We start from the raw sequence: 22,548 nt of genomic DNA, 5'->3' as shown, positions 1-22,548 counted from the left end.
GATTGTTGCATCCATCTTGAACCCTCAGAACTACAGTGCTATGATGTCACTCACTTCCACAGGCCTTGCAGAGTGTAAACAACAACAACCCAGCTTTGTTGTGTATGTAACCATAGGGATTTGTGATGTCACCTAGAACCTTCACAGCAGCGACAGCTTTATGAGGAGCATCAGCACTGCTCTGCCTGAGCAGAACCATCACCGCCATAGGTTGTCAAATAACCCGGATTTAACCCACACAGGTAAGTCCAATGGGGTGCAGGCATGTCCTCTATGCTTACAGCTTCCCGTGGGTGTTGGTTTGATACCGTTTGGGGACAGCCAAGGAGGCATCTGCAGGCAACAAAGGTAGGTGTGTGCTTGTGTGTGTGTTTCCTATGCAGATCCTAAGCCCAGTGTCACATGCAAGTAGGAGGAGTAAGAAGGGTTCCTGGCAAATCCGGGTTATGGATTGCATTTAAAAAGGCCCCGTGGGAGTGCAATGGGCCCCTGTCTTGCTGCTTAGCAATAATGGTATGGGTTTAGGTTCTGCTGTGTGTACTGGTGGTTGACTGCCCCCCAGCCCAGAGTGTGCATGGAAAATTGTCTGGCAGCCTCCCTGACAGCAAGCAGTGATAGTGCCCATGAAGGGGACCTTGTTGGGCCCGCCCCTTTCACGGTTATCGCTTCTCGGCCTTTTGGCTAAGATCAAGTGTAGTATCTGTTCTTATCAGTTTAATATCTGATACGTCCCCTATCTGGGGACCATATATTAAATGGATTTTTGAGAACGGGGGCCGATTTCGAAGCTTGCTTCCGTCGCCCTATGCATTGACCCGATATGGCAGTATCTTCGGGTACAGTGCACCACCCCCTTACAGGGTTAAAAAGAAAGATTCCTACTTTCATTGCTACCTGCTTGCTGGCTAGCCAGCTAGCCAGCCCTGTGGGCCTTGCTGCTGCTGCAGCCAAAAAACAAAAGGTGGTGCTGCTGCTGCTTCTGCTGCTTCTGCTTCTGCTTGTGTCTGGCCCCTGTTGGAGCGTCCAGGCACAGGACTTCTGCTGCTGCTGACTAAATGGCCTCCTTAATTGGATCATTTGAGTAGCCAGCACACCTGTGCAGGTAGGGCATGACATGATAGGCAGCTGCCTTGATAGCGGGTGGGTGCTGAATGTTCCTAATTGACAAAATAAGATTAATGCTTATGAAGAAATATAAAATCTCATCCCTTCCCCAATATCGCGCCACACCCCTACCCCTTAATTCCCTGGTTGAACGTGATGGACATATGTCTTTTTTCGACCGTACTAACTATGTAACTATGTAACATAACATGGGGGGGGGGGGGGGGGTCTCCTGGCTGTTCACACAGGTGTGTCATTGCTGTACATTGACCATGCATTGCTTCTGTGGTATTGCAAAGGCAAAGACAAATGCTTCCAGCCATCCATTGCACTAATGGATTGGTCATCAGCTGGCTGTCTATGTCCCGCATCAATATAGACCAAAGTACAGAGGGTTAGGCTATGCTATTGTGCACCTACCTGATGCATCAGAAGGTGCGAGGCCCTTGCTAAATTCTGTGCACAGACTTTGAGATCTATGCTTTAGACTGTATCTAAACCTGCTCCAACATGGACTGACATTCTGGCCTACTTTCAGCCGATGCGACTTGTCTGTCGCTGAACAGTCGCTTTTTATGTATTCAGCACCTATGTATAATGTTGTAAAAATGCTCTAGAAGCTAAAGTCGCAGAAATGTCACACATATTTGGCCTGCAACTTTCTGTGCGACAAATTCAGACAGGAAAAATCAGTATAAATCCTTAGAAAATTATCCCCCAGTGTCTCCATCTGCTGGCGGTATTGAATAAGCATTGCTGCACTGATGGGGTATGCATTAGACGAAAAAAAAGAAGAAAAAGAAGAATAATACGCCCAGAAAAGAGGCGAAAAGGAGAAAAACGTAAAAAAACGTGAAAAAAAAGTAAGAGGAAGAGAAGGGAAAAAAAGGTGGAAATGGGTTTAAAAGTGATTTCGGCGGAGAAATATATATATATATATATATATATATATATATATATATATATATATATGCGCACACACACACATAGATATAAACGTATTCTCCGTTGAGATATTGCAGCCGCTGCTGTGTCCAGGCCCAGGAGCCTTAGCACTGTGCTGTGATGTCACTCAATACCACTGACATCACTAGGTGTAAACAACATCTCTCCTTTGCTGTGTATGTGACTATGGAGCTGTTTGGTGATGTCGTCTATTACGGCCTTCATAGAAGCAACAGGAGATTGTTGCATCCATCTTGAACCCTCAGAACTACAGTGCTATGATGTCACTCACTTCCACAGGCCTTGCAGAGTGTAAACAACAACAACCCAGCTTTGTTGTGTATGTAACCATAGGGATTTGTGATGTCACCTAGAACCTTCACAGCAGCGACAGCTTTATGAGGAGCATCAGCACTGCTCTGCCTGAGCAGAACCATCACCGCCATAGGTTGTCAAATAACCCGGATTTAACCCACACAGGTAAGTCCAATGGGGTGCAGGCATGTCCTCTATGCTTACAGCTTCCCGTGGGTGTTGGTTTGATACCGTTTGGGGACAGCCAAGGAGGCATCTGCAGGCAACAAAGGTAGGTGTGTGCTTGTGTGTGTGTTTCCTATGCAGATCCTAAGCCCAGTGTCACATGCAAGTAGGAGGAGTAAGAAGGGTTCCTGGCAAATCCGGGTTATGGATTGCATTTAAAAAGGCCCCGTGGGAGTGCAATGGGCCCCTGTCTTGCTGCTTAGCAATAATGGTATGGGTTTAGGTTCTGCTGTGTGTACTGGTGGTTGACTGCCCCCCAGCCCAGAGTGTGCATGGAAAATTGTCTGGCAGCCTCCCTGACAGCAAGCAGTGATAGTGCCCATGAAGGGGACCTTGTTGGGCCCGCCCCTTTCACGGTTATCGCTTCTCGGCCTTTTGGCTAAGATCAAGTGTAGTATCTGTTCTTATCAGTTTAATATCTGATACGTCCCCTATCTGGGGACCATATATTAAATGGATTTTTGAGAACGGGGGCCGATTTCGAAGCTTGCTTCCGTCGCCCTATGCATTGACCCGATATGGCAGTATCTTCGGGTACAGTGCACCACCCCCTTACAGGGTTAAAAAGAAAGATTCCTACTTTCATTGCTACCTGCTTGCTGGCTAGCCAGCTAGCCAGCCCTGTGGGCCTTGCTGCTGCTGCAGCCAAAAAACAAAAGGTGGTGCTGCTGCTGCTTCTGCTGCTTCTGCTTCTGCTTGTGTCTGGCCCCTGTTGGAGCGTCCAGGCACAGGACTTCTGCTGCTGCTGACTAAATGGCCTCCTTAATTGGATCATTTGAGTAGCCAGCACACCTGTGCAGGTAGGGCATGACATGATAGGCAGCTGCCTTGATAGCGGGTGGGTGCTGAATGTTCCTAATTGACAAAATAAGATTAATGCTTATGAAGAAATATAAAATCTCATCCCTTCCCCAATATCGCGCCACACCCCTACCCCTTAATTCCCTGGTTGAACGTGATGGACATATGTCTTTTTTCGACCGTACTAACTATGTAACTATGTAACATAACATGGGGGGGGGTCTCCTGGCTGTTCACACAGGTGTGTCATTGCTGTACATTGACCATGCATTGCTTCTGTGGTATTGCAAAGGCAAAGACAAATGCTTCCAGCCATCCATTGCACTAATGGATTGGTCATCAGCTGGCTGTCTATGTCCCGCATCAATATAGACCAAAGTACAGAGGGTTAGGCTATGCTATTGTGCACCTACCTGATGCATCAGAAGGTGCGAGGCCCTTGCTAAATTCTGTGCACAGACTTTGAGATCTATGCTTTAGACTGTATCTAAACCTGCTCCAACATGGACTGACATTCTGGCCTACTTTCAGCCGATGCGACTTGTCTGTCGCTGAACAGTCGCTTTTTATGTATTCAGCACCTATGTATAATGTTGTAAAAATGCTCTAGAAGCTAAAGTCGCAGAAATGTCACACATATTTGGCCTGCAACTTTCTGTGCGACAAATTCAGACAGGAAAAATCAGTATAAATCCTTAGAAAATTATCCCCCAGTGTCTCCATCTGCTGGCGGTATTGAATAAGCATTGCTGCACTGATGGGGTATGCATTAGACGAAAAAAAAGAAGAAAAAGAAGAATAATACGCCCAGAAAAGAGGCGAAAAGGAGAAAAACGTAAAAAAACGTGAAAAAAAAGTAAGAGGAAGAGAAGGGAAAAAAAGGTGGAAATGGGTTTAAAAGTGATCTCGGCGGAGAAATATATATATATATATATATATATATATATATATATATATATATATATATATATATATGCGCACACACACACATAGATATAAACGTATTCTCCGTTGAGATATTGCAGCCGCTGCTGTGTCCAGGCCCAGGAGCCTTAGCACTGTGCTGTGATGTCACTCAATACCACTGACATCACTAGGTGTAAACAACATCTCTCCTTTGCTGTGTATGTGACTATGGAGCTGTTTGGTGATGTCGTCTATTACGGCCTTCATAGAAGCAACAGGAGATTGTTGCATCCATCTTGAACCCTCAGAACTACAGTGCTATGATGTCACTCACTTCCACAGGCCTTGCAGAGTGTAAACAACAACAACCCAGCTTTGTTGTGTATGTAACCATAGGGATTTGTGATGTCACCTAGAACCTTCACAGCAGCGACAGCTTTATGAGGAGCATCAGCACTGCTCTGCCTGAGCAGAACCATCACCGCCATAGGTTGTCAAATAACCCGGATTTAACCCACACAGGTAAGTCCAATGGGGTGCAGGCATGTCCTCTATGCTTACAGCTTCCCGTGGGTGTTGGTTTGATACCGTTTGGGGACAGCCAAGGAGGCATCTGCAGGCAACAAAGGTAGGTGTGTGCTTGTGTGTGTGTTTCCTATGCAGATCCTAAGCCCAGTGTCACATGCAAGTAGGAGGAGTAAGAAGGGTTCCTGGCAAATCCGGGTTATGGATTGCATTTAAAAAGGCCCCGTGGGAGTGCAATGGGCCCCTGTCTTGCTGCTTAGCAATAATGGTATGGGTTTAGGTTCTGCTGTGTGTACTGGTGGTTGACTGCCCCCCAGCCCAGAGTGTGCATGGAAAATTGTCTGGCAGCCTCCCTGACAGCAAGCAGTGATAGTGCCCATGAAGGGGACCTTGTTGGGCCCGCCCCTTTCACGGTTATCGCTTCTCGGCCTTTTGGCTAAGATCAAGTGTAGTATCTGTTCTTATCAGTTTAATATCTGATACGTCCCCTATCTGGGGACCATATATTAAATGGATTTTTGAGAACGGGGGCCGATTTCGAAGCTTGCTTCCGTCGCCCTATGCATTGACCCGATATGGCAGTATCTTCGGGTACAGTGCACCACCCCCTTACAGGGTTAAAAAGAAAGATTCCTACTTTCATTGCTACCTGCTTGCTGGCTAGCCAGCTAGCCAGCCCTGTGGGCCTTGCTGCTGCTGCAGCCAAAAAACAAAAGGTGGTGCTGCTGCTGCTTCTGCTGCTTCTGCTTCTGCTTGTGTCTGGCCCCTGTTGGAGCGTCCAGGCACAGGACTTCTGCTGCTGCTGACTAAATGGCCTCCTTAATTGGATCATTTGAGTAGCCAGCACACCTGTGCAGGTAGGGCATGACATGATAGGCAGCTGCCTTGATAGCGGGTGGGTGCTGAATGTTCCTAATTGACAAAATAAGATTAATGCTTATGAAGAAATATAAAATCTCATCCCTTCCCCAATATCGCGCCACACCCCTACCCCTTAATTCCCTGGTTGAACGTGATGGACATATGTCTTTTTTCGACCGTACTAACTATGTAACTATGTAACATAACATGGGGGGGGGGGGGGGGTCTCCTGGCTGTTCACACAGGTGTGTCATTGCTGTACATTGACCATGCATTGCTTCTGTGGTATTGCAAAGGCAAAGACAAATGCTTCCAGCCATCCATTGCACTAATGGATTGGTCATCAGCTGGCTGTCTATGTCCCGCATCAATATAGACCAAAGTACAGAGGGTTAGGCTATGCTATTGTGCACCTACCTGATGCATCAGAAGGTGCGAGGCCCTTGCTAAATTCTGTGCACAGACTTTGAGATCTATGCTTTAGACTGTATCTAAACCTGCTCCAACATGGACTGACATTCTGGCCTACTTTCAGCCGATGCGACTTGTCTGTCGCTGAACAGTCGCTTTTTATGTATTCAGCACCTATGTATAATGTTGTAAAAATGCTCTAGAAGCTAAAGTCGCAGAAATGTCACACATATTTGGCCTGCAACTTTCTGTGCGACAAATTCAGACAGGAAAAATCAGTATAAATCCTTAGAAAATTATCCCCCAGTGTCTCCATCTGCTGGCGGTATTGAATAAGCATTGCTGCACTGATGGGGTATGCATTAGACGAAAAAAAAGAAGAAAAAGAAGAATAATACGCCCAGAAAAGAGGCGAAAAGGAGAAAAACGTAAAAAAACGTGAAAAAAAAGTAAGAGGAAGAGAAGGGAAAAAAAGGTGGAAATGGGTTTAAAAGTGATTTCGGCGGAGAAATATATATATATATATATATATATATATATATATATATATATATATGCGCACACACACACATAGATATAAACGTATTCTCCGTTGAGATATTGCAGCCGCTGCTGTGTCCAGGCCCAGGAGCCTTAGCACTGTGCTGTGATGTCACTCAATACCACTGACATCACTAGGTGTAAACAACATCTCTCCTTTGCTGTGTATGTGACTATGGAGCTGTTTGGTGATGTCGTCTATTACGGCCTTCATAGAAGCAACAGGAGATTGTTGCATCCATCTTGAACCCTCAGAACTACAGTGCTATGATGTCACTCACTTCCACAGGCCTTGCAGAGTGTAAACAACAACAACCCAGCTTTGTTGTGTATGTAACCATAGGGATTTGTGATGTCACCTAGAACCTTCACAGCAGCGACAGCTTTATGAGGAGCATCAGCACTGCTCTGCCTGAGCAGAACCATCACCGCCATAGGTTGTCAAATAACCCGGATTTAACCCACACAGGTAAGTCCAATGGGGTGCAGGCATGTCCTCTATGCTTACAGCTTCCCGTGGGTGTTGGTTTGATACCGTTTGGGGACAGCCAAGGAGGCATCTGCAGGCAACAAAGGTAGGTGTGTGCTTGTGTGTGTGTTTCCTATGCAGATCCTAAGCCCAGTGTCACATGCAAGTAGGAGGAGTAAGAAGGGTTCCTGGCAAATCCGGGTTATGGATTGCATTTAAAAAGGCCCCGTGGGAGTGCAATGGGCCCCTGTCTTGCTGCTTAGCAATAATGGTATGGGTTTAGGTTCTGCTGTGTGTACTGGTGGTTGACTGCCCCCCAGCCCAGAGTGTGCATGGAAAATTGTCTGGCAGCCTCCCTGACAGCAAGCAGTGATAGTGCCCATGAAGGGGACCTTGTTGGGCCCGCCCCTTTCACGGTTATCGCTTCTCGGCCTTTTGGCTAAGATCAAGTGTAGTATCTGTTCTTATCAGTTTAATATCTGATACGTCCCCTATCTGGGGACCATATATTAAATGGATTTTTGAGAACGGGGGCCGATTTCGAAGCTTGCTTCCGTCGCCCTATGCATTGACCCGATATGGCAGTATCTTCGGGTACAGTGCACCACCCCCTTACAGGGTTAAAAAGAAAGATTCCTACTTTCATTGCTACCTGCTTGCTGGCTAGCCAGCTAGCCAGCCCTGTGGGCCTTGCTGCTGCTGCAGCCAAAAAACAAAAGGTGGTGCTGCTGCTGCTTCTGCTGCTTCTGCTTCTGCTTGTGTCTGGCCCCTGTTGGAGCGTCCAGGCACAGGACTTCTGCTGCTGCTGACTAAATGGCCTCCTTAATTGGATCATTTGAGTAGCCAGCACACCTGTGCAGGTAGGGCATGACATGATAGGCAGCTGCCTTGATAGCGGGTGGGTGCTGAATGTTCCTAATTGACAAAATAAGATTAATGCTTATGAAGAAATATAAAATCTCATCCCTTCCCCAATATCGCGCCACACCCCTACCCCTTAATTCCCTGGTTGAACGTGATGGACATATGTCTTTTTTCGACCGTACTAACTATGTAACTATGTAACATAACATGGGGGGGGGGGGGGGGGTCTCCTGGCTGTTCACACAGGTGTGTCATTGCTGTACATTGACCATGCATTGCTTCTGTGGTATTGCAAAGGCAAAGACAAATGCTTCCAGCCATCCATTGCACTAATGGATTGGTCATCAGCTGGCTGTCTATGTCCCGCATCAATATAGACCAAAGTACAGAGGGTTAGGCTATGCTATTGTGCACCTACCTGATGCATCAGAAGGTGCGAGGCCCTTGCTAAATTCTGTGCACAGACTTTGAGATCTATGCTTTAGACTGTATCTAAACCTGCTCCAACATGGACTGACATTCTGGCCTACTTTCAGCCGATGCGACTTGTCTGTCGCTGAACAGTCGCTTTTTATGTATTCAGCACCTATGTATAATGTTGTAAAAATGCTCTAGAAGCTAAAGTCGCAGAAATGTCACACATATTTGGCCTGCAACTTTCTGTGCGACAAATTCAGACAGGAAAAATCAGTATAAATCCTTAGAAAATTATCCCCCAGTGTCTCCATCTGCTGGCGGTATTGAATAAGCATTGCTGCACTGATGGGGTATGCATTAGACGAAAAAAAAGAAGAAAAAGAAGAATAATACGCCCAGAAAAGAGGCGAAAAGGAGAAAAACGTAAAAAAACGTGAAAAAAAAGTAAGAGGAAGAGAAGGGAAAAAAAGGTGGAAATGGGTTTAAAAGTGATTTCGGCGGAGAAATATATATATATATATATATATATATATATATATATATATATATATCTATATATATATATATATATATATATGCGCACACACACACATAGATATAAACGTATTCTCCGTTGAGATATTGCAGCCGCTGCTGTGTCCAGGCCCAGGAGCCTTAGCACTGTGCTGTGATGTCACTCAATACCACTGACATCACTAGGTGTAAACAACATCTCTCCTTTGCTGTGTATGTGACTATGGAGCTGTTTGGTGATGTCGTCTATTACGGCCTTCATAGAAGCAACAGGAGATTGTTGCATCCATCTTGAACCCTCAGAACTACAGTGCTATGATGTCACTCACTTCCACAGGCCTTGCAGAGTGTAAACAACAACAACCCAGCTTTGTTGTGTATGTAACCATAGGGATTTGTGATGTCACCTAGAACCTTCACAGCAGCGACAGCTTTATGAGGAGCATCAGCACTGCTCTGCCTGAGCAGAACCATCACCGCCATAGGTTGTCAAATAACCCGGATTTAACCCACACAGGTAAGTCCAATGGGGTGCAGGCATGTCCTCTATGCTTACAGCTTCCCGTGGGTGTTGGTTTGATACCGTTTGGGGACAGCCAAGGAGGCATCTGCAGGCAACAAAGGTAGGTGTGTGCTTGTGTGTGTGTTTCCTATGCAGATCCTAAGCCCAGTGTCACATGCAAGTAGGAGGAGTAAGAAGGGTTCCTGGCAAATCCGGGTTATGGATTGCATTTAAAAAGGCCCCGTGGGAGTGCAATGGGCCCCTGTCTTGCTGCTTAGCAATAATGGTATGGGTTTAGGTTCTGCTGTGTGTACTGGTGGTTGACTGCCCCCCAGCCCAGAGTGTGCATGGAAAATTGTCTGGCAGCCTCCCTGACAGCAAGCAGTGATAGTGCCCATGAAGGGGACCTTGTTGGGCCCGCCCCTTTCACGGTTATCTCTTCTCGGCCTTTTGGCTAAGATCAAGTGTAGTATCTGTTCTTATCAGTTTAATATCTGATACGTCCCCTATCTGGGGACCATATATTAAATGGATTTTTGAGAACGGGGGCCGATTTCGAAGCTTGCTTCCGTCGCCCTATGCATTGACCCGATATGGCAGTATCTTCGGGTACAGTGCACCACCCCCTTACAGGGTTAAAAAGAAAGATTCCTACTTTCATTGCTACCTGCTTGCTGGCTAGCCAGCTAGCCAGCCCTGTGGGCCTTGCTGCTGCTGCAGCCAAAAAACAAAAGGTGGTGCTGCTGCTGCTTCTGCTTCTGCTTGTGTCTGGCCCCTGTTGGAGCGTCCAGGCACAGGACTTCTGCTGCTGCTGACTAAATGGCCTCCTTAATTGGATCATTTGAGTAGCCAGCACACCTGTGCAGGTAGGGCATGACATGATAGGCAGCTGCCTTGATAGCGGGTGGGTGCTGAATGTTCCTAATTGACAAAATAAGATTAATGCTTATGAAGAAATATAAAATCTCATCCCTTCCCCAATATCGCGCCACACCCCTACCCCTTAATTCCCTGGTTGAACGTGATGGACATATGTCTTTTTTCGACCGTACTAACTATGTAACTATGTAACATAACATGGGGGGGGGGGGGGGGGGGGGTCTCCTGGCTGTTCACACAGGTGTGTCATTGCTGTACATTGACCATGCATTGCTTCTGTGGTATTGCAAAGGCAAAGACAAATGCTTCCAGCCATCCATTGCACTAATGGATTGGTCATCAGCTGGCTGTCTATGTCCCGCATCAATATAGACCAAAGTACAGAGGGTTAGGCTATGCTATTGTGCACCTACCTGATGCATCAGAAGGTGCGAGGCCCTTGCTAAATTCTGTGCACAGACTTTGAGATCTATGCTTTAGACTGTATCTAAACCTGCTCCAACATGGACTGACATTCTGGCCTACTTTCAGCCGATGCGACTTGTCTGTCGCTGAACAGTCGCTTTTTATGTATTCAGCACCTATGTATAATGTTGTAAAAATGCTCTAGAAGCTAAAGTCGCAGAAATGTCACACATATTTGGCCTGCAACTTTCTGTGCGACAAATTCAGACAGGAAAAATCAGTATAAATCCTTAGAAAATTATCCCCCAGTGTCTCCATCTGCTGGCGGTATTGAATAAGCATTGCTGCACTGATGGGGTATGCATTAGACGAAAAAAAAGAAGAAAAAGAAGAATAATACGCCCAGAAAAGAGGCGAAAAGGAGAAAAACGTAAAAAAACGTGAAAAAAAAGTAAGAGGAAGAGAAGGGAAAAAAAGGTGGAAATGGGTTTAAAAGTGATTTCGGCGGAGAAATATATATATATATATATATATATATATATATATATATATATATGCACACACACATAGATATAAACGTATTCTCCGTTGAGATATTGCAGCCGCTGCTGTGTCCAGGCCCAGGAGCCTTAGCACTGTGCTGTGATGTCACTCAATACCACTGACATCACTAGGTGTAAACAACATCTCTCCTTTGCTGTGTATGTGACTATGGAGCTGTTTGGTGATGTCGTCTATTACGGCCTTCATAGAAGCAACAGGAGATTGTTGCATCCATCTTGAACCCTCAGAACTACAGTGCTATGATGTCACTCACTTCCACAGGCCTTGCAGAGTGTAAACAACAACAACCCAGCTTTGTTGTGTATGTAACCAAAGGGATTTGTGATGTCACCTAGAACCTTCACAGCAGCGACAGCTTTATGAGGAGCATCAGCACTGCTCTGCCTGAGCAGAACCATCACCGCCATAGGTTGTCAAATAACCCGGATTTAACCCACACAGGTAAGTCCAATGGGGTGCAGGCATGTCCTCTATGCTTACAGCTTCCCGTGGGTGTTGGTTTGATACCGTTTGGGGACAGCCAAGGAGGCATCTGCAGGCAACAAAGGTAGGTGTGTGCTTGTGTGTGTGTTTCCTATGCAGATCCTAAGCCCAGTGTCACATGCAAGTAGGAGGAGTAAGAAGGGTTCCTGGCAAATCCGGGTTATGGATTGCATTTAAAAAGGCCCCGTGGGAGTGCAATGGGCCCCTGTCTTGCTGCTTAGCAATAATGGTATGGGTTTAGGTTCTGCTGTGTGTACTGGTGGTTGACTGCCCCCCAGCCCAGAGTGTGCATGGAAAATTGTCTGGCAGCCTCCCTGACAGCAAGCAGTGATAGTGCCCATGAAGGGGACCTTGTTGGGCCCGCCCCTTTCACGGTTATCGCTTCTCGGCCTTTTGGCTAAGATCAAGTGTAGTATCTGTTCTTATCAGTTTAATATCTGATACGTCCCCTATCTGGGGACCATATATTAAATGGATTTTTGAGAACGGGGGCCGATTTCGAAGCTTGCTTCCGTCGCCCTATGCATTGACCCGATATGGCAGTATCTTCGGGTACAGTGCACCACCCCCTTACAGGGTTAAAAAGAAAGATTCCTACTTTCATTGCTACCTGCTTGCTGGCTAGCCAGCTAGCCAGCCCTGTGGGCCTTGCTGCTGCTGCAGCCAAAAAACAAAAGGCGGTGCTGCTGCTGCTTCTGCTGCTTCTGCTTCTGCTTGTGTCTGGCCCCTGTTGGAGCGTCCAGGCACAGGACTTCTGCTGCTGCTGACTAAATGGCCTCCTTAATTGGATCATTTGAGTAGCCAGCACACCTGTGCAGGTAGGGCATGACATGATAGGCAGCTGCCTTGATAGCGGGTGGGTGCTGAATGTTCCTAATTGACAAAATAAGATTAATGCTTATGAAGAAATATAAAATCTCATCCCTTCCCCAATATCGCGCCACACCCCTACCCCTTAATTCCCTGGTTGAACGTGATGGACATATGTCTTTTTTCGACCGTACTAACTATGTAACTATGTAACATAACATGGGGGGGGGTCTCCTGGCTGTTCACACAGGTGTGTCATTGCTGTACATTGACCATGCATTGCTTCTGTGGTATTGCAAAGGCAAAGACAAATGCTTCCAGCCATCCATTGCACTAATGGATTGGTCATCAGCTGGCTGTCTATGTCCCGCATCAATATAGACCAAAGTACAGAGGGTTAGGCTATGCTATTGTGCACCTACCTGATGCATCAGAAGGTGCGAGGCCCTTGCTAAATTCTGTGCACAGACTTTGAGATCTATGCTTTAGACTGTATCTAAACCTGCTCCAACATGGACTGACATTCTGGCCTACTTTCAGCCGATGCGACTTGTCTGTCGCTGAACAGTTGCTTTTTATGTATTCAGCACCTATGTATAATGTTGTAAAAATGCTCTAGAAGCTAAAGTCGCAGAAATGTCACACATATTTGGCCTGCAACTTTCTGTGCGACAAATTCAGACAGGAAAAATCAGTATAAATCCTTAGAAAATTATCCCCCAGTGTCTCCATCTGCTGGCGGTATTGAATAAGCATTGCTGCACTGATGGGGTATGCATTAGACGAAAAAAAAGAAGAAAAAGAAGAATAATACGCCCAGAAAAGAGGCGAAAAGGAGAAAAACGTAAAAAAACGTGAAAAAAAAGTAAGAGGAAGAGAAGGGAAAAAAAGGTGGAAATGGGTTTAAAAGTGATTTCGGCGGAGAAATATATATATATATATATATATATATATATATATATATATATATATATGCGCACACACACACATAGATATAAACGTATTCTCCGTTGAGATATTGCAGCCGCTGCTGTGTCCAGGCCCAGGAGCCTTAGCACTGTGCTGTGATGTCACTCAATACCACTGACATCACTAGGTGTAAACAACATCTCTCCTTTGCTGTGTATGTGACTATGAAGCTGTTTGGTGATGTCGTCTATTACGGCCTTCATAGAAGCAACAGGAGATTGTTGCATCCATCTTGAACCCTCAGAACTACAGTGCTATGATGTCACTCACTTCCACAGGCCTTGCAGAGTGTAAACAACAACAACCCAGCTTTGTTGTGTATGTAACCATAGGGATTTGTGATGTCACCTAGAACCTTCACAGCAGCGACAGCTTTATGAGGAGCATCAGCACTGCTCTGCCTGAGCAGAACCATCACCGCCATAGGTTGTCAAATAACCCGGATTTAACCCACACAGGTAAGTCCAATGGGGTGCAGGCATGTCCTCTATGCTTACAGCTTCCCGTGGGTGTTGGTTTGATACCGTTTGGGGACAGCCAAGGAGGCATCTGCAGGCAACAAAGGTAGGTGTGTGCTTGTGTGTGTGTTTCCTATGCAGATCCTAAGCCCAGTGTCACATGCAAGTAGGAGGAGTAAGAAGGGTTCCTGGCAAATCCGGGTTATGGATTGCATTTAAAAAGGCCCCGTGGGAGTGCAATGGGCCCCTGTCTTGCTGCTTAGCAATAATGGTATGGGTTTAGGTTCTGCTGTGTGTACTGGTGGTTGACTGCCCCCCAGCCCAGAGTGTGCATGGAAAATTGTCTGGCAGCCTCCCTGACAGCAAGCAGTGATAGTGCCCATGAAGGGGACCTTGTTGGGCCCGCCCCTTTCACGGTTATCGCTTCTCGGCCTTTTGGCTAAGATCAAGTGTAGTATCTGTTCTTATCAGTTTAATATCTGATACGTCCCCTATCTGGGGACCATATATTAAATGGATTTTTGAGAACGGGGGCCGATTTCGAAGCTTGCTTCCGTCGCCCTATGCATTGACCCGATATGGCAGTATCTTCGGGTACAGTGCACCACCCCCTTACAGGGTTAAAAAGAAAGATTCCTACTTTCATTGCTACCTGCTTGCTGGCTAGCCAGCTAGCCAGCCCTGTGGGCCTTGCTGCTGCTGCAGCCAAAAAACAAAAGGTGGTGCTGCTGCTGCTTCTGCTGCTTCTGCTTCTGCTTGTGTCTGGCCCCTGTTGGAGCGTCCAGGCACAGGACTTCTGCTGCTGCTGACTAAATGGCCTCCTTAATTGGATCATTTGAGTAGCCAGCACACCTGTGCAGGTAGGGCATGACATGATAGGCAGCTGCCTTGATAGCGGGTGGGTGCTGAATGTTCCTAATTGACAAAATAAGATTAATGCTTATGAAGAAATATAAAATCTCATCCCTTCCCCAATATCGCGCCACACCCCTACCCCTTAATTCCCTGGTTGAACGTGATGGACATATGTCTTTTTTCGACCGTACTAACTATGTAACTATGTAACATAACATGGGGGGGGGGGGGGGGGGGGGGGGTCTCCTGGCTGTTCACACAGGTGTGTCATTGCTGTACATTGACCATGCATTGCTTCTGTGGTATTGCAAAGGCAAAGACAAATGCTTCCAGCCATCCATTGCACTAATGGATTGGTCATCAGCTGGCTGTCTATGTCCCGCATCAATATAGACCAAAGTACAGAGGGTTAGGCTATGCTATTGTGCACCTACCTGATGCATCAGAAGGTGCGAGGCCCTTGCTAAATTCTGTGCACAGACTTTGAGATCTATGCTTTAGACTGTATCTAAACCTGCTCCAACATGGACTGACATTCTGGCCTACTTTCAGCCGATGCGACTTGTCTGTCGCTGAACAGTCGCTTTTTATGTATTCAGCACCTATGTATAATGTTGTAAAAATGCTCTAGAAGCTAAAGTCGCAGAAATGTCACACATATTTGGCCTGCAACTTTCTGTGCGACAAATTCAGACAGGAAAAATCAGTATAAATCCTTAGAAAATTATCCCCCAGTGTCTCCATCTGCTGGCGGTATTGAATAAGCATTGCTGCACTGATGGGGTATGCATTAGACGAAAAAAAAGAAGAAAAAGAAGAATAATACGCCCAGAAAAGAGGCGAAAAGGAGAAAAACGTAAAAAAACGTGAAAAAAAAGTAAGAGGCAGAGAAGGGAAAAAAAGGTGGAAATGGGTTTAAAAGTGATTTCGGCGGAGAAATATATATATATATATATATATATATATATATATATATATATATATATATGCGCACACACACACATAGATATAAACGTATTCTCCGTTGAGATATTGCAGCCGCTGCTGTGTCCAGGCCCAGGAGCCTTAGCACTGTGCTGTGATGTCACTCAATACCACTGACATCACTAGGTGTAAACAACATCTCTCCTTTGCTGTGTATGTGACTATGGAGCTGTTTGGTGATGTCGTCTATTACGGCCTTCATAGAAGCAACAGGAGATTGTTGCATCCATCTTGAACCCTCAGAACTACAGTGCTATGATGTCACTCACTTCCACAGGCCTTGCAGAGTGTAAACAACAACAACCCAGCTTTGTTGTGTATGTAACCATAGGGATTTGTGATGTCACCTAGAACCTTCACAGCAGCGACAGCTTTATGAGGAGCATCAGCACTGCTCTGCCTGAGCAGAACCATCACCGCCATAGGTTGTCAAATAACCCGGATTTAACCCACACAGGTAAGTCCAATGGGGTGCAGGCATGTCCTCTATGCTTACAGCTTCCCGTGGGTGTTGGTTTGATACCGTTTGGGGACAGCCAAGGAGGCATCTGCAGGCAACAAAGGTAGGTGTGTGCTTGTGTGTGTGTTTCCTATGCAGATCCTAAGCCCAGTGTCACATGCAAGTAGGAGGAGTAAGAAGGGTTCCTGGCAAATCCGGGTTATGGATTGCATTTAAAAAGGCCCCGTGGGAGTGCAATGGGCCCCTGTCTTGCTGCTTAGCAATAATGGTATGGGTTTAGGTTCTGCTGTGTGTACTGGTGGTTGACTGCCCCCCAGCCCAGAGTGTGCATGGAAAATTGTCTGGCAGCCTCCCTGACAGCAAGCAGTGATAGTGCCCATGAAGGGGACCTTGTTGGGCCCGCCCCTTTCACGGTTATCGCTTCTCGGCCTTTTGGCTAAGATCAAGTGTAGTATCTGTTCTTATCAGTTTAATATCTGATACGTCCCCTATCTGGGGACCATATATTAAATGGATTTTTGAGAACGGGGGCCGATTTCGAAGCTTGCTTCCGTCGCCCTATGCATTGACCCGATATGGCAGTATCTTCGGGTACAGTGCACCACCCCCTTACAGGGTTAAAAAGAAAGATTCCTACTTTCATTGCTACCTGCTTGCTGGCTAGCCAGCTAGCCAGCCCTGTGGCCTTGCTGCTGCTGCAGCCAAAAAACAAAAGGTGGTGCTGCTGCTGCTTCTGCTGCTTCTGCTTCTGCTTGTGTCTGGCCCCTGTTGGAGCGTCCAGGCACAGGACTTCTGCTGCTGCTGACTAAATGGCCTCCTTAATTGGATCATTTGAGTAGCCAGCACACCTGTGCAGGTAGGGCATGACATGATAGGCAGCTGCCTTGATAGCGGGTGGGTGCTGAATGTTCCTAATTGACAAAATAAGATTAATGCTTATGAAGAAATATAAAATCTCATCCCTTCCCCAATATCGCGCCACACCCCTACCCCTTAATTCCCTGGTTGAACGTGATGGACATATGTCTTTTTTCGACCGTACTAACTATGTAACTATGTAACATAACATGGGGGGGGGGGGGTCTCCTGGCTGTTCACACAGGTGTGTCATTGCTGTACATTGACCATGCATTGCTTCTGTGGTATTGCAAAGGCAAAGACAAATGCTTCCAGCCATCCATTGCACTAATGGATTGGTCATCAGCTGGCTGTCTATGTCCCGCATCAATATAGACCAAAGTACAGAGGGTTAGGCTATGCTATTGTGCACCTACCTGATGCATCAGAAGGTGCGAGGCCCTTGCTAAATTCTGTGCACAGACTTTGAGATCTATGCTTTAGACTGTATCTAAACCTGCTCCAACATGGACTGACATTCTGGCCTACTTTTCAGCCGTTGCGACTTGTCTGTCGCTGAACAGTCGCTTTTTATGTATTCAGCACCTATGTATAATGTTGTAAAAATGCTCTAGAAGCTAAAGTCGCAGAAATGTCACACATATTTGGCCTGCAACTTTCTGTGCGACAAATTCAGACAGGAAAAATCAGTATAAATCCTTAGAAAATTATCCCCCAGTGTCTCCATCTGCTGGCGGTATTGAATAAGCATTGCTGCACTGATGGGGTATGCATTAGACGAAAAAAAAGAAGAAAAAGAAGAATAATACGCCCAGAAAAGAGGCGAAAAGGAGAAAAACGTAAAAAAACGTGAAAAAAAAGTAAGAGGAAGAGAAGGGAAAAAAAGGTGGAAATGGGTTTAAAAGTGATTTCGGCGGAGAAATATATATATATATATATATATATATATATATATATATATATATGCGCACACACACACATAGATATAAACGTATTCTCCGTTGAGATATTGCAGCCGCTGCTGTGTCCAGGCCCAGGAGCCTTAGCACTGTGCTGTGATGTCACTCAATACCACTGACATCACTAGGTGTAAACAACATCTCTCCTTTGCTGTGTATGTGACTATGGAGCTGTTTGGTGATGTCGTCTATTACGGCCTTCATAGAAGCAACAGGAGATTGTTGCATCCATCTTGAACCCTCAGAACTACATGCTATGATGTCACTCACTTCCACAGGCCTTGCAGAGTGTAAACAACAACAACCCAGCTTTGTTGTGTATGTAACCATAGGGATTTGTGATGTCACCTAGAACCTTCACAGCAGCGACAGCTTTATGAGGAGCATCAGCACTGCTCTGCCTGAGCAGAACCATCACCCGCCATAGGTTGTCAAATAACCCGGATTTAACCCACACAGGTAAGTCCAATGGGGTGCAGGCATGTCCTCTATGCTTACAGCTTCCCGTGGGTGTTGGTTTGATACCGTTTGGGGACAGCCAAGGAGGCATCTGCAGGCAACAAAGGTAGGTGTGTGCTTGTGTGTGTGTTTCCTATGCAGATCCTAAGCCCAGTGTCACATGCAAGTAGGAGGAGTAAGAAGGGTTCCTGGCAAATCCGGGTTATGGATTGCATTTAAAAAGGCCCCGTGGGAGTGCAATGGGCCCCTGTCTTGCTGCTTAGCAATAATGGTATGGGTTTAGGTTCTGCTGTGTGTACTGGTGGTTGACTGCCCCCCAGCCCAGAGTGTGCATGGAAAATTGTCTGGCAGCCTCCCTGACAGCAAGCAGTGATAGTGCCCATGAAGGGGACCTTGTTGGGCCCGCCCCTTTCACGGTTATCGCTTCTCGGCCTTTTGGCTAAGATCAAGTGTAGTATCTGCATTTGGTCTGGTCGGAAGGTGTCTGTGGTACCCCGCTTCTCGGCCTTGGGGGATTGTCTCTCCTTACGGAGGGACTTCACCCCCTTGCTGCTATTGGGGAGCGGGCTTAGTCCACGGACAACGGGTTGCGATCCCCCTGTCTCTGGGACCTTGTGTCTCAGAAGGCATTTTCGGTACGTTGAGCGTTACCTGTAGCTTCGGAAGCACCTAGGGTACCCCCGACCTCTGCCTTGGGTAAGGGTTCCGCTTTTATAGCGGGATTCCGAGCCCCTGCTGCTATTGGGGAAGGGGCTTAGTCCCTGGGTGTGGAAGATGCCGTTCTCCTGGGCTTTCCCCTCTGGGGAAATGTCGATGCGAAATACCATCCGCATAGAGGTGTCGGAGAGCCATCGTCAGTTGAAGAACCTCCGCTTCATTGCGGAGGTGATTCTTCTTGACTACTTCCGCCTCAATAGGGAGGACATCCTGTGTCTAAATGACCAGGAAAGCCGTGGCCTGTATACCGTCACCTTCACGGCCACGGCGTGTTGCGATAACATCTATGCAACCTTGTCTGGTGCGGACCAGAGGGACGATCGACTCGACGGTCTTTCGTTCCAGTTCCTCTATGGTGAGGAACATATACCGTTGGTGGTGGCTATGCACAGCCCTTATGTGACCACGGAGGATATAGCCACTTTTCTTCGGCGATACTGCGAAGAGGTGCGATTCGCAAACAAAATCTTGAACTCCGTGCGGTTCTGGAACGGCAAGAGGAAGTTCTGGGTCAAGCTCCGTAAGGATCCCGGTGGTATTGGGGGTCTTTGCCATCCGCCCCCAAATTTTGCCATCGGGAGAGTTCGGGGCTTCCTGTTCTATCCTCAAATGCCTATGTATTGCCGAAATTGCTTGAGGTTTGGCCACACCCAGGAGACCTGCGGCGCGGAGCGTGTGATTCGCTGCAATAGGTGTGGCCAAGAAGGTCACATAGCTTCAAGATGTAGCCATACGATAAGGTGCAACCTCTGCGGAGAGGAATCACGATTTTAATTCCTGTCCCCATAAAGCAAAAACTACGATGGGTGGGTCAAGGCTGGGCCCACCCAAAGAGGGGACAGGACAAAAGACGTCCTTTTTTAAGATGCCCAAACCCCAGATGGCAGGTACTGATGGGTCCAGGCCCAAGACCTCTGGTGCTCCATCGGGGGGCCCACCGGTGGTAGTGCTAGGGGGAGGCCATGGGGATTCCACGAAGCCCGGGCGGGTAATCGAGTTTACTGCCCGGGAAATTGAAAGACGTCGATCGACTTCCTACCTGGCTCAAGAGCCCGCCGAAACTTCTGAAGGGGGCTCACCTGTGGCGGGTGGCAGCCGACGGGCCTCGGTGGGGGCAAAGGTGGACCCAAAATTGCAGCATAAGCCAGGTACTGGCTTGGCCCAGGGTCGCCCTGCTCCGGACGAAGAGGCCCCGGTGAAAGCCCGCCGGAAGGGGAGCCAGGTGGCCAGGTCTGAGCCCGGTCCTGTTACTCCGCCTATACAGGACAGGGCCAAGAAGACAAGTGGCGCCAAACCAGGGTTTGCTGCCCCGCCAGCAGTGGACCCGGTGGGTAAAACTGGCCATCGTCGATCGATGGGGAAGTTGGAGCAACAGTCCTCAGCAACGCTTGCTGGGGAACAAGCGATGAAAACTTCCCAAGGTAGCGGCAAAGGTTCCGGAAAAGAGGCCTCACAGGCCCCTGTGCAGCAGTTCCAGTCGTCAAATGATGAAAGAAGACGCAGATCCATCAGCCGGGGGCCAGAGATTACATCGAGTGAGAGCAACACAGAGGATATGGACAGCAGTGTGACATTTAAAAGACAAAGAGAAGAAGAAGAGGAAGACATTCAAAGGAAAGCGGCGTGCCGTAGTTCGGACGAGAGCGAGCTCAGGGTCGGGGCATCATCGATCTCAAGCTCCGACCCTCAGAACATCAAGGAGCTGATGACCCCGCAGGCGGGGGATGACGGTACGCAGCTTATTATTGACTTTGATTCTCCAAGCACTGACTCTCCATAAACTATGCCTATCCCTGTAAAAATTGCCTCACTCAATGTGAGGTCCTTAAAGAGCCCTGATCGCAGGGCTGCTTTATTTTCTTATCTAGAGACATGTGACTTTGACCTTTGCCTGCTACAAGAATGTGGAATCCCTAGTAAAATGGACTATAAAGACTTAAAAGAAGACTGGAAGCTGGGCCCATCCATATGGTCCGGTGCAAATGACTGTCGTTCTGTGGGTGTTGGGCTGCTCTGCCGAGGCCAGTCCTTTTCTATTCATACAGTAACTGAGATTGTGCCTGGCAGAGCTCTTTTAATTCATCTATATTTTAATGGACTTTTAATTCGTGTTTTAAATGTGTATGCCCCTCCTGATAAACAGGATCGGGCAGAACTATTTGAAATTTTACCACTGTTTTGTGTTGGGTCTTCTCCCCTGCTGGTGGGAGGTGATTTTAACTGCATACGTGATGGGGAACACCGGCAGGGTGGGGATATTAATCGTAAAGACCGCACTTCTTACCTGCTTAAAAATTTTATTGATGATTTTAATTTGAAAGATTGCTGGAAGGATCTCTTGCCGGAGGACCCGGGCGCCACATGGTCCAATGGAAGAGTGAGCTCCAGAATCGATTTTATTTTTTCCTCTAGAGCTTTTAAACCCCTGAAATGCACGCTCGAGCAGAATATCTTCTCTGATCATAAGCTCCTCTTGGTGGGCCTGGAGCTAGAGGGGGAGCAAAAAGCAAAAAGGGGCCTCTGGAGATTAAACACCACACTCCTAGAGGACCCTGAGATAAAAGAGGAGTTTGTGCGGACCTACCAGTGCTGGCAATCACAAAGAAAACCCCACGAGCCTATGCTGCACTGGTGGGAGGGCACCAAATCTAAAATCAGATTTTTTTTTATCAAAGCAGGTAAGAAGAAGGCAAAAATGGAAAAACAGTGGTTTTATGTTCTTAACATGCGTTTAAATGTACTTTTTAAATTGAAAGAAGCTGGTATGGATGTAGAAAATGATATTTTAAACCTTAAAACTGAAATAAAACATGCCATAGAAAAGAAAGGGAAACAAATCATTTTTAACTCACATGTGCAGCACCTGGAGGAGGGCGAGAAATGTTCCCGTTTCTTTTTTAAAAAAGTGATGAATAGGAGGGATATCATCCAAAACCTTGAGGGTGAATCCACTCCAAAAGGCATGTTAGATGCAGTTTTTAACTTCTACCAGCTTCTTTTTAATAAGAAAGATCTTAATCCATCCTTTTTAGAACATGTTCTTAATTCCCTTGATTTTAAGCTAGATGTTTTAGACCAGGAGGTTTTATCCCGTGATCTTAACTTAGTTGAACTTTTATTTGTTTTTAAAAGTTTTTCTAGTGGGAAGGCCCCTGGGGAAGATGGTTTACCCATCGAATTTTATTTAGCTTTTTGGGATATTTTAAAGGATGATATGGTTTTATTGTATAAAGAAACTTTTATTGTTAATGAACTTCCCCCTTCCTGGAGGAGGGGGATTGTATCATTAC

General features: G+C 46.7%; 8 non-coding genes and 1 pseudogene across 8 annotated transcripts; all 9 read left to right on the top strand.

Moving 5' to 3' along the window:
* Positions 1–661: 661 nt before the first annotated feature.
* LOC130299349 (U2 spliceosomal RNA) lies at positions 662–852 on the top strand. The gene has a single exon (XR_008850494.1). It is a non-coding gene; the product is annotated as a U2 spliceosomal RNA (small nuclear RNA).
* A 2,096-nt stretch (positions 853–2,948) lies between these two features.
* On the top strand, positions 2,949–3,139 carry LOC130299348 (U2 spliceosomal RNA). The gene has a single exon (XR_008850493.1). It is a non-coding gene; the product is annotated as a U2 spliceosomal RNA (small nuclear RNA).
* A 2,098-nt stretch (positions 3,140–5,237) lies between these two features.
* On the top strand, positions 5,238–5,428 carry LOC130299347 (U2 spliceosomal RNA). The gene has a single exon (XR_008850492.1). It is a non-coding gene; the product is annotated as a U2 spliceosomal RNA (small nuclear RNA).
* Positions 5,429–7,521: 2,093 nt separating this feature from the next.
* On the top strand, positions 7,522–7,712 carry LOC130299345 (U2 spliceosomal RNA). The gene has a single exon (XR_008850491.1). It is a non-coding gene; the product is annotated as a U2 spliceosomal RNA (small nuclear RNA).
* Positions 7,713–9,832: 2,120 nt separating this feature from the next.
* On the top strand, positions 9,833–10,023 carry LOC130299381 (U2 spliceosomal RNA). The gene has a single exon (XR_008850524.1). It is a non-coding gene; the product is annotated as a U2 spliceosomal RNA (small nuclear RNA).
* A 2,083-nt stretch (positions 10,024–12,106) lies between these two features.
* Positions 12,107–12,297, top strand: LOC130299344 (U2 spliceosomal RNA). Its single transcript, XR_008850490.1, has one exon. It is a non-coding gene; the product is annotated as a U2 spliceosomal RNA (small nuclear RNA).
* A 2,088-nt stretch (positions 12,298–14,385) lies between these two features.
* LOC130299390 (U2 spliceosomal RNA) lies at positions 14,386–14,576 on the top strand. Its single transcript, XR_008850532.1, has one exon. It is a non-coding gene; the product is annotated as a U2 spliceosomal RNA (small nuclear RNA).
* Positions 14,577–16,681: 2,105 nt separating this feature from the next.
* On the top strand, positions 16,682–16,872 carry LOC130299379 (U2 spliceosomal RNA). Its single transcript, XR_008850522.1, has one exon. It is a non-coding gene; the product is annotated as a U2 spliceosomal RNA (small nuclear RNA).
* A 2,088-nt stretch (positions 16,873–18,960) lies between these two features.
* LOC130299343 (U2 spliceosomal RNA) lies at positions 18,961–19,178 on the top strand (annotated as a pseudogene).
* Positions 19,179–22,548: the final 3,370 nt, after the last annotated feature.

The sequence above is a fragment of the Hyla sarda genome, unplaced genomic scaffold (genome assembly GCF_029499605.1).
Source record: "Hyla sarda isolate aHylSar1 unplaced genomic scaffold, aHylSar1.hap1 scaffold_1047, whole genome shotgun sequence".
Taxonomy (NCBI): Eukaryota; Metazoa; Chordata; class Amphibia; order Anura; family Hylidae; genus Hyla; species Hyla sarda.
This window is presented reverse-complemented; position numbering and strand designations above follow the sequence as displayed.